This window comes from Cibotium barometz, chromosome 50, assembly GCF_041138505.1.
Source record: "Cibotium barometz isolate CiBa-2024 chromosome 50, ASM4113850v1, whole genome shotgun sequence".
Lineage (NCBI taxonomy): Eukaryota > Viridiplantae > Streptophyta > Polypodiopsida > Cyatheales > Cibotiaceae > Cibotium > Cibotium barometz.
The window spans coordinates 35,433,111-35,446,712 of NC_141095.1; positions in this window are offsets into that span (position 1 = coordinate 35,433,111).

Consider the following 13,602-nt stretch of genomic DNA (forward strand, 5'->3'; position numbering starts at 1 on the left):
CACAGATCTCTACGGAAAGATGAACATGACAGCACTGGGTGTGGTTCCTCTTACTTCATGACGCTGATCGAGTCGACAACTACAGTAGAAGGATATGGGTATATTTCCTGAAGAGTAAAGACCAAGCTTTTGTGAAGTTTAAAGAATGGCATGCATTGGTGGAGAATGAAGTTGGCAAGAAGCTGAAGAAACTTCGATCAGACAGAGGAGGAGAATTCACATCAGGTGAATTTGCAGAGTATTGCAAGAGCCATGGGATTAAGCGACAGCTTACTACATCCCATACACCTCAACAAAATGAAGTTGTTGAACGTAAAAACAGGGTGATTGTTGAGATGGCAAGAAGTATGATCAAGGCTAAAGGTCTTCCACATATTTTTTGGGCTGAAGTAGTAAACACTGCTGTGTACATCTTGAATCGAAGCTACACCAAAGCAGTGAAAGGGGTGACCCCTCAACAAGCCTTTTCTGGTAAGAAGCCTTCAGTTGCACATTTCAGAATTTTCGGATGTGATTGTTTTGTGCATGTGCCAGATGCTTCCAAAACCAAGTGGGACTTCAAAAGCCAGAAATGTATCTTTGTGGGATATAGTGAAGAGTCGAAGGGTTACCGACTCTATGATCCTGTTCATAAGAAGATCATTGTGAGTCGAGATGTGGTATTTGTGGAGCAACCGCATCAAATGGAGGAGGAGGGTCCTTCTTCAGATAACCAAGAAACCCCTGCCCATCAACCACGACCACCAGGAGACCACAAGAAGTTCAACATGATGAAAAAGATGAGGATGAGCCTGAAGAACCCAACAGGAAGAAGCCATTGCCTAAATGGGTGACACAACTTTTGGACGGCAATGAGCCTCCAGCCATTGATGAGGGGCCTTCTGAAATTCGCTGTTCCAAGAGAATAGAGGAGCAAAGGAGGGCTTAGGAGCATCTTGTTAATTATGCTCTTATGGCAGAGTTGCAGAAAGTTCAGGAGCCCACCAGCTTTAAAGAAGCTGAAATAGATGCAAAGTGGATGGAAGCCATGCAAACAGAGTATGATTCCATAATGCGTAACCACACTTGGGATCTTGTGGATCGTCCAAAGAAACGCAAGGTAATTGGATCCAAGTGGGTGTATAAAGCTAAGTACAAATCTGATGGTTCATTGGATAAGTACAAGGCTCGACTTGTATTAGCTAAAGGGTTTGCATAGGTAGAAGGTTTTGATTACAAGGACACTTTTGCTCCCACAGCCTGATTGACTATTATCCGCACCATCCTAGCATTAGCAGCATAGAGAGGATGGTCAGTCATGCAAATGGATGTGAAATCCACTTTTCTGAATGGTTACCTCAAGGAAGAGGTGTATGTGGAACAACCGGAAGGCTTTGAGGTCCCAGGCTCAGAAGATAAAGTTTGCAGACTCAAGAAAGCATTGTACAGGCGAAAGCAAGCCCCACGTGCATGGAATCAGCGGATTGACAGGTACTTGATAAGTATCAGTTTTAAAAGAAGTCTTTCTGATGCAAGTTTGTACATTTTTGAAGAGAATGGCAGGTACATGTTGATTGCTGTTTATGTGGATGTTCTTACTCTTACTGGAGATCATGAAGAGAAGATTGCTCAAACAAAGTCAGCATTATGTATGGAGTTTGAGATGACAGATCTCAGACTTATGCACTTTTGTTTGGGAATTGAAGTTTGGCAGAAGTTAGATAGAATCTTCATCTCTCACAGAAGAAGTATGCCATTGAATTACTAAAAGCATTTGGTATGTCTGAGTGTAAGTCCGTAAGTACTCCTTTTGAAGTTAACTTGAAGCTTCGCCCTGACATTTGTGAAGCTAGTTAAGCAGGTTTTCTAATAAGCCTCGAGAAAGCCATTGGAAAGAAGGTAAGCGTGTTCTAAAGTACATCAGTGGTACTTTGGATTATGGAATCACTTACAGGAGAGGCAGAGAAACCACCTTGATAGGATATTGTGATTCAGATTCGGCAAGAGACATAGATAGCAGGAGATCAGTGATAGGCTATTGTTTTTCACTTGGATCTGGAGTTATCTCATGGATTAGTAAGAAGCAACCTACTGTTGCTCTTTCTTCTACTAAGGCTAAATACAAAGCATTATGTTTTACCTCATGTGAGGCATTATGGTTGAGGAGGCTAAATACAAAGCAGCATGTTTTGCCTCATGTGAGGCATGAGGAGGCTTTTGGCAGACATAGGAGCAGTCCAGGAGCAACCTACAGAGTTACTATGTGACAACCAGAGTTGCATGGCGATTGCACGAAATCCTGTGTTTCATGCTCGTACAAAACATATTGAAGTTCAGGTATCACTTTGTGCGAGAGCTTATCATGGATGAAGTGGTGGATTTGGTTTATTGTCCAACAGAGGACAATTGTGCAGACATCTTCACTGAGGCGCTTGGGAGAAAGACCCTGGAGTGACATCTTCACTAAGGCTTTTGGGAGAAAGACCCTGAGCGACATCTACAACAACTCGGCATTGGGCTGCAATGGTAGTTCACCTTGGACATTGAGGGGGGGTGTTGGATATTAGTGCTCTTCCCTCAGGTAACTACGCAGGCGCACCGACTAACTCTACTCTGTGAGCCCCCCTATATGAGGAGAAGGCATTTATGAGTAGCACGGGTCGCCTACTAGTAGGTCCCGGTTTAAACATCGGATGGTGGCCGATTGTGGCTAGATAGCATGAGACGATTCTGGAGAAGGTTGGCACACTGCCAACTAGGCTACATGCATATGCCCTGAGTTATTATACACATACTACATATGGGCTATAAATTTTCGGTCCGTTGCGGCGCACAGTTTCACACCAGCCTACTTGGGGGAAGGTGCGGAGGGGGGCAAGGGCGCCTCTCTGCAGGGAGTCCGGGGGGGAGATGACTCCCCCCGGGCCCGAAGGGCCGTTTACGCTAAACTCCATGCAGACTTTGCAGGCCAACCGGAATATAGATTCGGTGGTCATTTATGATTGCATGATGAAAAATCATGCACGCAAAGCCTATTTAGTGAGACGGTCTTTTCCACTAAAATCACTCTTCACCCACGCTTTTTGCATATAGCCTTCGCCAGTCAGCTATCAAAGCTTCTTCACCGAAGCACATGGCTGGGAAGCGGTAGCTATCTATTGTAATTGCATACAGTAATCAAAAATTTTTGATTCTCCATATCTCTGTGTTTTCTCTTGTCTACTACAAAGATCTTGGCTTCTATTGTTTCGTAATTTCTTACATGGTATCAGAGCATAGGCTCTAGACAAGAAGGTTTTGTCTAAGGAGATTAGGAGAGATGGCTCAACCCGCAGCAAACGCACCTTCACGTGTGCGGCTCCCAGCATGGGGTACTGAAGGAAAGTTAGATGGATCTAACTATACTCTATGGAGGTTCAAGATGAAAGCGATTCTCAATGCTTATGAGCTTTGGGATACTACTACTAGAGCAGATCAGAAGCCTGTTCCTATGCTAGATCTTAATGACCCTAGTCAAATCATTCAACCTGATCCGGCTGAAGTCCAAGCCTGGAGTCGAAGGGATGCAGACACCTTATGCTCAATTGTCACAAGCGTCAAAGATAATGTTTTGACGTTAATTCAGCATGTGGATACTACTGTAGAAGCGTGGACAATTCTCAAACACCAGTATGAGACAACCAATGAAACAAGAAAGCAGAATCTTGAAAATCAACTGGCGAATGAGAAATTGTCCGAGACAGAGTCTGTGGAGCAATTCATTACAAGGGTGAAGAACTTGAGAGATCAGATGGCAGCAATTGGTGTTGCTATCAAGAGTGAAGATCTTGCTAGATGGTGTATTCGCATTCTTCCTCCAAAGTATGATAGTTTGGCAACTTCTCTGAATACTCAGGTGAGAGTTCCTCCACTCAATTTTGAGGATTTTTGTGCGATGCTACAAGAGGAAGAGCTACGAAAGAAGAGGTTGCAAGGAGATGATTCCGCCTTCTCTCTGCAGGTTCAAAGAAAGGAAAAGGTAAAGACTCTAGTAGCCCCTCTTCTTCTACAAAGGATAAGAAGAAGAAGATAAAGTGCTTCTACTGTAAGAAGCCTGGTCACATTCAAACAGAATGTCGAAAGAAGGCTACAGATGAGAAGAATGGAACGTTGAAGTCCTCTACTTCAACAAAGGAGTCAAGCAACAATGCTCAAGCTGAGGTGGAGTAGGGGGATATGGGTATATTTCCTGAAGAGTAAAGACCAAGCTTTTGTGAATTTTAAAGAATGGCATGCCTTGGTGGAGAATGAAGTTGGCAAGAAGCTGAAGAAACTCAGATTAGACAGAGGAGGAGAATTCACATCAGCAGGTGAATTTGCAGAGTATTGCAAGAGCCATGGGATTAAGCGATAGCTTACTATATCCCATACACCTCAACAAAATGGAGTTGCTGAACGTAAAAACAGGGTGATTGTTGAGATGGCAAGAAGTATGATCAAGGCTAAAGGTCTTCCAGATAATAGCTCTACCAAAAAATGGTAAGAAGAAGAGCACGTAGAGTTAGAGGGGAAATTGATAGATTAAACCCTAAGCCAAGGGAGGCAAAAGATATGCGTATAATGGATCTTTTCCTAGACATATAAGCCCCTATTATAGATGTAACCATAGGTAATGTGTCAATTCCTAGAGCACAATTAAATGGTGGATCAGATGTCAATCTAATGATAGAGAAAACTATGGAAGAGTTAGGATCAAAGATTTTAGAGCCTACTAACTTAGTTTTGCAGTTGGCTGATCAACATAGACTCAAACCACCCTTAAGGGTGTTGCGAACCATAAATACCATTATTGCGGGCGTTGAATTCAAGACTAGTTTCTTAGTGGTACATCTCACTTCTCATGTCATGTCATATCCTATTCTACTAAGATGATCATGGCTTTTACAAGCCCATGTTGTGACTTGACTTTAGGATTATTCTCTTATTTGGTAAATCACACTTCTCATGTTACATCATATCCTATTAGATACTGGGATGATCGTGATTTTTACAAGACCATTATGACCAAAGTTGGCATAAGGGTTTGATAACAATTGATCCTTGAGATGACCGAGTTAAAGTAAGAGCGGTGTATAAGTAGTGGCTTAATGATATTATCAAGGAGGATACCACAGGTTATGGTGGGGATGTCTCTAAAGAAGAGGTAGCAAGCACAAGTGAGGATAGGATCTCTAAAGGTAAATCACCATATTGATGGTTGGGTGATAAGGGCTGTAGTGTATCTCTTTTGGAAGATAAAGTGGAAGTTAATACAGTTCACTAGCAAAATTATGTAAAACAAAAGGGATTAGGTGAATATGAAGTGCATTACTCATCAAGGAATGATTCAAATAGTGATATCACTAATTGGTTATCCACATTAGAAGAATGGAATACTAATTGTTTGATGATAGAAAGTGTAGTTGAAAATAGTGAGAGTGAAGTGGAAGATTTAGAAATTGTTGATGGGGAGTAAGTTAGAGAGTGTAAGCAAGAAGAAAAGTAAATATTAGTGGGTACAAGAGATGCGAGGAGTCCATTTGACGGTTGTGGGGAGGATTGTGAATCGCAAGAAGTGTAAACCTTGGAGAAAGATGAGTGTATAGTGAAGATAAACTATAGTGAAAATCCTATAATAGGGTACACAGATGGGTAGAATCAAAGAGTCAATGTTGTAAAAGGAATAGGGGATGTTGTGGATGAAATAGAAAGTGGCACAGTCGAGAGTTATAATGTAAACATGTTTAAGGAGTTGTGTGATGAGCTAGAATAGGAGAAGTTAGTAGCTAAATATGCACTAATGAAAGCAAGAGTTAAGCAAAGAGTCAAATTTGTGGTGTGGAGAGTAAGAGTACTTTATTAAAGGAAGATTATGTTGCGAATGATGGAAAAGAAATGTTAGTAGAAGAAAATATAGGAAATATGAATGCACAAATGGTTAGGAAACTTTGTTATCAACAATTAGAGTAGGAGAGGTCCACAACAGAGATAGTAGAGAGAGGGATGCACTTGCTAAGATTTCAAAATTGGAGATAGAAAAAGGAGAGGCTTTACTAGAAGCTCGACATAATTAGGATTTAGTAAGAGAATAGATGAGCATCATTGAGAAGAGATAATACTTTTAGAAGAGGATTTAAGGGAAATAGACGAGATTATTGTGTAAGAGCATATATGTCATACCCAAGAGTTAGTAGTCAATAAAGGCTATGTGAGAGCGCTCCCAAGAGTTAGTAGTCAATAAAGGCTATGTGAGAGCGCTCCCATGATGAAATAGAGAGTTATGAATGAAGGGAATTAGGAGGGGAAAGTCAACAGATAAAGAATGAAGGAAATTTCCCATTGTTTTGAGAGAGAATACATTGCGTAGTATTTATGAATGACGATAAGTTGGAGCAAAAGAGCAAAAGACATGACAAAAGGTGTATTTGAAATTTATGTTTGTTATTGTTGGATTTGAAATAACGTGTTATTTTTAAATGTTATTTCTTTGAGTGGTTAATAAATGTGCGTGTGTATGTTGGGAAGAATATTTAAAAGTGAGTGGTAAAATCATAATTGGTTTACATTCTATGTGAGTTTGCTGGATAGATAGGTGCTAAAGTTTGATCCTTTCTTAGCCTAGTGTGATCATATCTATAATTAAGCTCTATTTGAGGTGTGTGGGGGATTTTTTTGGCAAGCAATTACAGGTGAGCATAAACCCAAATATGGCGAACAATTTTTTAATAATGGGGGGCTCTCGATCTATTCTCTCTCTGTATCTGTCTCTCTCTCTTTCTCTTTCTCTCTGTTTTATCTCTCTCTCTCTCTCTCTATCTCTTTATATATATATATATATATATATATATCTCTATCTGACATTGAATACAAAATCCATCTCTCTCTCTTTCTCCTTCTCTCTTTGTCTCTCTCTCTCTCTCTCTCTCTCTCTATTTTTGTCTCTCTTATCTATCTCTCTGAGTCTGTGTCAATAGCAAAATAAAATTACTCCAATACAAGCTCAAATAAATTTACTCCATTGAAATTGTTCCAATAAAATGCACCCCAAAACAATTTTGCACATCCCATACATTCTGAAGTTAAATTAGGAACATGAGTTTTCCACTAAACCAATTCAGGGTAGGTTTGTTCTCTCCCTTTCTATCAAAATTGGTTGGTGAATAAACATATTTTCATTTTGTCTCAATCCCATGACTCTAATGTACACAAAGTACAAGTGCTTACATGCTAAGTAGGGTTTTTGCTGGTTGACCCTTCCCAAAAAATTTGGACATAAGCATAATGGATGCATTTTGATCTACACATCATAACTTTCCACATGAGAACCTTATCCAAAAGTCTCAATGGGGTGAAAGCCTCATGTTCGGAAGATTGAAACACCTACACTTGTCTAACTTGTGCATTTATGTCTAGTGCTTCCTTGATCCTTTTTGCAACTTCTTCTCTGAAATGCCTGTTTTGTATCTTGTGCAATGACCATCTCTAAACATATTTTCATTTTTGAATGTGTTTGCCTCTCTTCTAGGCACTTCTGGTTAACTTGAGCTCAATGGAGTTTGTTGCTCCCTTCCCAATGGCTTACTCTGTAAGTTATACCTTTCAAGAACCAATGCATTTACCTCCTCAACTATCAAATTTGTGCCTTCAGCCACCACTGGCCATATAATAGGCACATTGTGTGGGGGATGGTCAATGTTCTTGTCCACAACCCATGTATGCATGATGTTATTATTGCAAAACCACATCATTTGACTAGTTATCCCTGCAACATGGGACCTTGTTGAAAAAAATGATGGTGCAAGTACACCTTTTTCACATCCTACAATCATGCAATCACACTTTCTACTACCTATATAACCTAAACACTTTGTCCACAAGTATTAGAGGGACAAATAATCAACCACTACGGGGTGTAGCTAAGCGACCCGTTGATACTACAAGGTATAGAATAAACACTACACATTTTTTATTGGTAATGATTCAATATAATGTAAGACATTGATCTTAAGTTTTTCTTCATTTTGGCAAGTGGCTCCTTTTTGGTACTTTCACAATGGAAGAGGAATTAGTACTGGATTGCTTTGCAGGGAGGATTGGTGTCATGGCTAAGGCATGCAAGGAGCTTTGTCGACATTGTATAAGTATAGAAAATGATTGGATGTGCTATAATCGGGAGTTGGCTCATTTGCAAGATTTGCCCATAGACTTGGGTTCCACGTGGTTTCAAGGTAAAGAATCCAAGAAAATTATTCAAGCAAGCATTCAACCTTAAATTTTGTTGGAGGAACCTTGGTGTGGACAACCCCAATGGCATGTACCACGTGGTGCTACTTCTACATCTTGACAACTTTCTTACTATCCACCACCCAGTATTTGCAATGCTAAGGTTAGTTCATGGTTAACATTTGGGCTAATTTTAACATCATATGATATTGATTTTTTGAGCATGTAGGCACCATCATACAAATTTAGCATGCACCTCAGAAGGTTTCACATCGCAAATCCATAAAGATAATGTGAATCAAGCACCCACAACTACCAAGGATTATTTTATGATTCCAAATTTATGGAGCTACAATGCATGATAAAAACCCATTTTGTCTTTATAATTAGAGCCCATGATGGCACTAGGGTATATGCTAAGAGGAGCCTAGGCTATAATAATTATACATAAATAATTGTACAAACTGGGCACACACCTCAAAAGGTTTCACATTACAGATCCATCAAAGTTAATGTGAATCATTGTACATCACAAAAAGTTGGCATCATGCACCTCGGAAGGGTTCACATTGCAGATCCATAAAAGCTAATGTGAATCAAGCAACCACAACTACCAATGATTATTTTATGATTCCAAATTTATGGAACTACAATGCATGATAAAAACCCATTTTGTCTTTATAATTGGAGCCCATGATGGTGCTAAGGTATACGCTAAGAGGAGCCTAGGCTATAATAATTGTACATAAACAATAAGAAATAAGTAAAATAAAAATTAAACTAAGGCTTAAGATGGCTTTAGCACAATAGCAAGTGTGAACGGCCCATAACTTATACTATCCACTTGTATGTAACTTAATTTCTCTACTTTTTTAATGGGCCTCACATGTATTATCTTACTTTGCAAATTATTTCTCTTGCTTTTCATTGCTTTGTGATGCTTTTTACAGTTCACTCTAGTGTAATATAAGAGTCTATTATCATGGTTGAAGTATAGGTGGCATGGAAAATATATATTTTCTATGCCTATGAAAGTAACCTTAGCATACATTACGTGAAATTTGGACTCAAATTGGGCCCTTTAAGGATTACTACACATTCTCTCTCTACAAAAATGGGTGCACGTTGAAATTTTTGCCAGTTAACTACTCAGAAGTGAGCAGAGTTTGGACATTTGGAATCTACTCTTTGAGACCTTTCCAATAATATATAGTATGATGGGAAATTTTGCATATTTGAGACCAAATTTGGTGATGATGTGGTATGTTACATGCCATGTCATCACCAAATTTGGGGATTTCTTGAATATGCAAAATTACCCATCATGCTATATATATAATTGGAAAGGTCTCGAAGAGTATATTTGAAATGTCTCAACTCTGATCACCTCTGAGTTGATTTGTAAAAATTTCACCATGTGCCCATTTTTGTAGAGAGAGAATGTGTAGAAATCCTTAAAGGGCCTACTTTGAGTCCGAATTTCCGTTAATGTCACTTATATGTAAACATAAAAAATATTAGGCTTATCCGCCGATACTAAGAGATCCACACATTTTCTATCTTCCACATTGTAGCAATGCCACCCTTCCCACAGATATGAAATATTGGAAAAATTGCCTAAATAGATGCCACACAAAGAATTTTCACCTTCCATATAAATGATGGCCACTATTTCTTCTTTGTCATGCGAAGACTTACATGCAAACCGCATATTGTTAACATAGTTTGATGCTTCTCAAAAAGGTATCCACATAAGCATTATTTTTCTTCTAAAACCACTAAGCTCTCTCTCTCTTTTTCTCTCTCTCTCCACACACACACACACACACAAAGAAGAGCTCTCTCATAATACAAAGAAAAGACAACTAGGTTCCACTAAACTCTCGCATAGAAGATGAACCTTACCCACAAAGAAGATAAACCTTAAGCACAAAGAAGATACTACACTCAACCATGATCAAAGAACTTCTAAGGAAGGGAGGCTTTGATACCAACTTAAGAACCAATAACTTTTAAAGAAGAAGAAGAGCACAAAATCAATCATAAATTAATGCAAAACAATGAGAGAATGTTCATACTACAATAAAGACAATGGTCCAAATAATTTGCACAAATAAAACACATAATTTTACTCAATTACATCAATTAAAAGGTAATTATAAAATCTTATTTATAGGCCCCTCTCAAAAAAGCATCTTGAGCCAAGAATTCCTCCATTTATTCCTCCAATTGAGGAACCCAACTCCCTTTCTCCAAGCAAGGGATTCCACCATTTACTCCTCCAATTGAGGAACCCAACCCAGGGATTCCACAAAGCAACTTATTAAAGGAAGTTTTATTTAGGTTTTAATCCTAAACAATAAGGTTTGACACCATTGAGACTTGATGACACACATTTTTCAAACAAAAATTTAACACCTAGATTATTATTTAGAAACACTATTAGTTTCAAGGAACTACGTGTTTAATACTTTTGTTGTCTTTTAATTTAATAGGAAATATATGGATCATTGGTATGGTTTAACTTTAGCCTTTTTATAAGATGGTGTCTTCAAGTCATAGTCAAGTTTGTTAACCCACTCATGTTTATGAAAGCACAAATTTATTTTTCTTTTTAGGTAAAGTAGTATGCACTATTATGGTGTGGATGGACAAGGCAAAAGGTGTCTTATGGGGTGCTGACATGACCCAATCCTCCCTTTCGTATGTATCACCTAGAAGAACTAGTAGTATAATAAGGGATGGGTGCTAACACTTTGATGCTATTATGGTGTGGATGGACAAGGCAAAAGGTGTCTTATGGGGTGCTGACATGACCCATTCCTCCCTTTCGTGTCTATCACCTAGAAGAACTAGTGCTTTAATAAGGGATGGGTGTTAACACTTTGATGCTATCTACCCCAAATCATATTAGCTTCACTCTACTTCTTACTCTTTAACTGATGATATATCCCACCTTTGAGAATCTCGACTCTAGAAGAACTAGTAGTAGAAGAACTAGTAGTATAATAAGGGATGGGTGTTAACACTTTGATGCTATTATGGTGTGGATGGACAAGGCAAAAGGTGTCTTATGGGGTGCTGACATGACCCATTCCTCCCTTTCATGTCTATCACCTAGAAGAACTAGTGCTTTAATAAGGGATGGGTGTTAACACTTTGATGCTATCTACCCCAAATCATATTAGCTTCACTCTACTTCTTACTCTTTAACTGATGATATATCCCACCTTTGAGAATCTCGACTCTAGAACTCACACCTCACTTAAGGAGCCAAAGAGAAAGAAGGTCTAGATTTTTTATTCATGTGTGGAAATGGTTGGCCAAAGTAAGGCTCTTGATTTTGAAAATGAAAGTGTGTAATCCCACTCATATTTTCTCACAAATCCCACTACCCTCCTATCACTTCCTATTTCTTATTGATCCAAAAAATTAGAAAAATCCATTAAAATTAAAAATTTTCATTGGATTTGAGAATTGTCGGGCGGAATTGAAAATTTCGTGAACGATGGGATTCTCGGGTAAAATTAGGAATATTCTAGATATTATTTTTAGAAATCCTAATAATTGGTATTTTTTTAAAATATCAATGATATTTTGGCAAAATTAATTGCTAAAAATTTTCTAGAAAAATATAGGTTTGAAATGCCATAAGATAGGTTTGGTGGAATTCAAAATTATTATATTTTGAGGCCCTAAAAATTAGGAAAAATTAGAAAAAAATCATGATAATTCTTTTTCTCGAGAATTTAATATTTTCGAGGGTTATTTAATGTTGAAGTACGTTTTCTCGTACTGACATTAGATAGATGCGAGTTATTCACATATTTTATTAATACGATTATACCTCGTATTAATGGATATTTATGTTTGGATTAATTCTAAACGATGTATTCATGATTTTTTACCATTGTTTAGAAATTCTTTTTGGACATGTTCCTTAATTTCTTTTGATGGCTATAATTTATGTTCAAAGTGTGTTTCACCTTTGACACTTTTTCATGATCATTTATTTTGCACTTATTTAAGTGTGGATTGTGCTTAATTTCTTAAGCCTAAGATAAATTCTATCATGGGTCAGTTGATCGGTTTGTTTTGGTGGATTTTATTGGATGTTTTCCAAGTTTTATATGGACTCATCAGGTTCTGCCTAGATCACTTATGTCTAGGGTTTTCTTATTGAGTGCTACACACATGTGTTTCACTTTCTTACTTTGGAGTCTTATTTGAACAACACAACGTTCATATACTCCGGATTGATGAGTTGGCCACCAATTTTAATGCTTCTTTTGGCATGATTAATGTCCATTAGATGGTATGCATTGATTTTTATGATCAACTATGGTCTTTATGGATTTAAGGAGCTTCTATGCTTTTATCCATGGTTTTATAAGGATCTTTTGATCTTTTGGATAATTCTATGTGCCTTGAAGGTAGCATTTGCCTTAGTTTTTTGCACATAATTTTGGAGTATATTTCTTATACTCTTGTATATATTCTAACTCGGATACCTAGTTGCTTATATATCTAGGTGAGTTATTTTTCTACCCTAACTTTATTGTGTTTTGGGTAGTTATCATTAGAAAGGCGCCAATAATTCAATTTCTTTTCTAAATGATGTACTCGGAAGGAGTTATTCCTTGATGTAGTCTCAAGTATATAGAGACAGGTTTAGTATGTGAAAGTCTGGATAAGGCCATCTTATTCCTTTTATATAAGAATTTGTTCATATTTTTCTAGACGGCATACTAGGGAGTTTCAAATTGTTAAGGTATGTATGGGTGGTATCATGGTGGTATGGGACGCTAGTGATCCCTCACATATATTATCTTATGGGATAATTTGGGCTCAAGATTGTTGCTTTGCTTACATCACTTAGCATGTTGACCTCAACATTCAAAGACAATCTTATTTTCTAAATTCACTAGAAGTTATAGTGTGGGCATTCTCTAGATAAACTTCTTTTATCTATAGCCTGAATATTTTGATGAGGGTAATCTCGTCGACATTTTCACTTGTTGAAATCTCTTTCTTTAAAGTTCAAACAAGTTTATCTTGTTGTGTTCGGATAAGAAAATTTGGATTCTTCCTTTGTTGGCATTTCTTTCTCTAGTTTCGTACTTTAGGTGATTTAGACAATCAACCTGATAGGTTTATGGATGGACATATGTGTCTCATCGAGACGTTGATGACTCTCTATGTTGATATGGGTAACTCGAGACGTCGATTATTCCATATGCAGATGTGGGTATGTCGGGGCGCCGATGAATCCCTGGTTTCTGCTGTTATAATGCCATGTTTTCCTACTTTATTCCGAATGGTTTACAACAAGGAAGTTACTTTGAATGTGAATTGCTCTGATCATCCGCACTCTGATGGGCA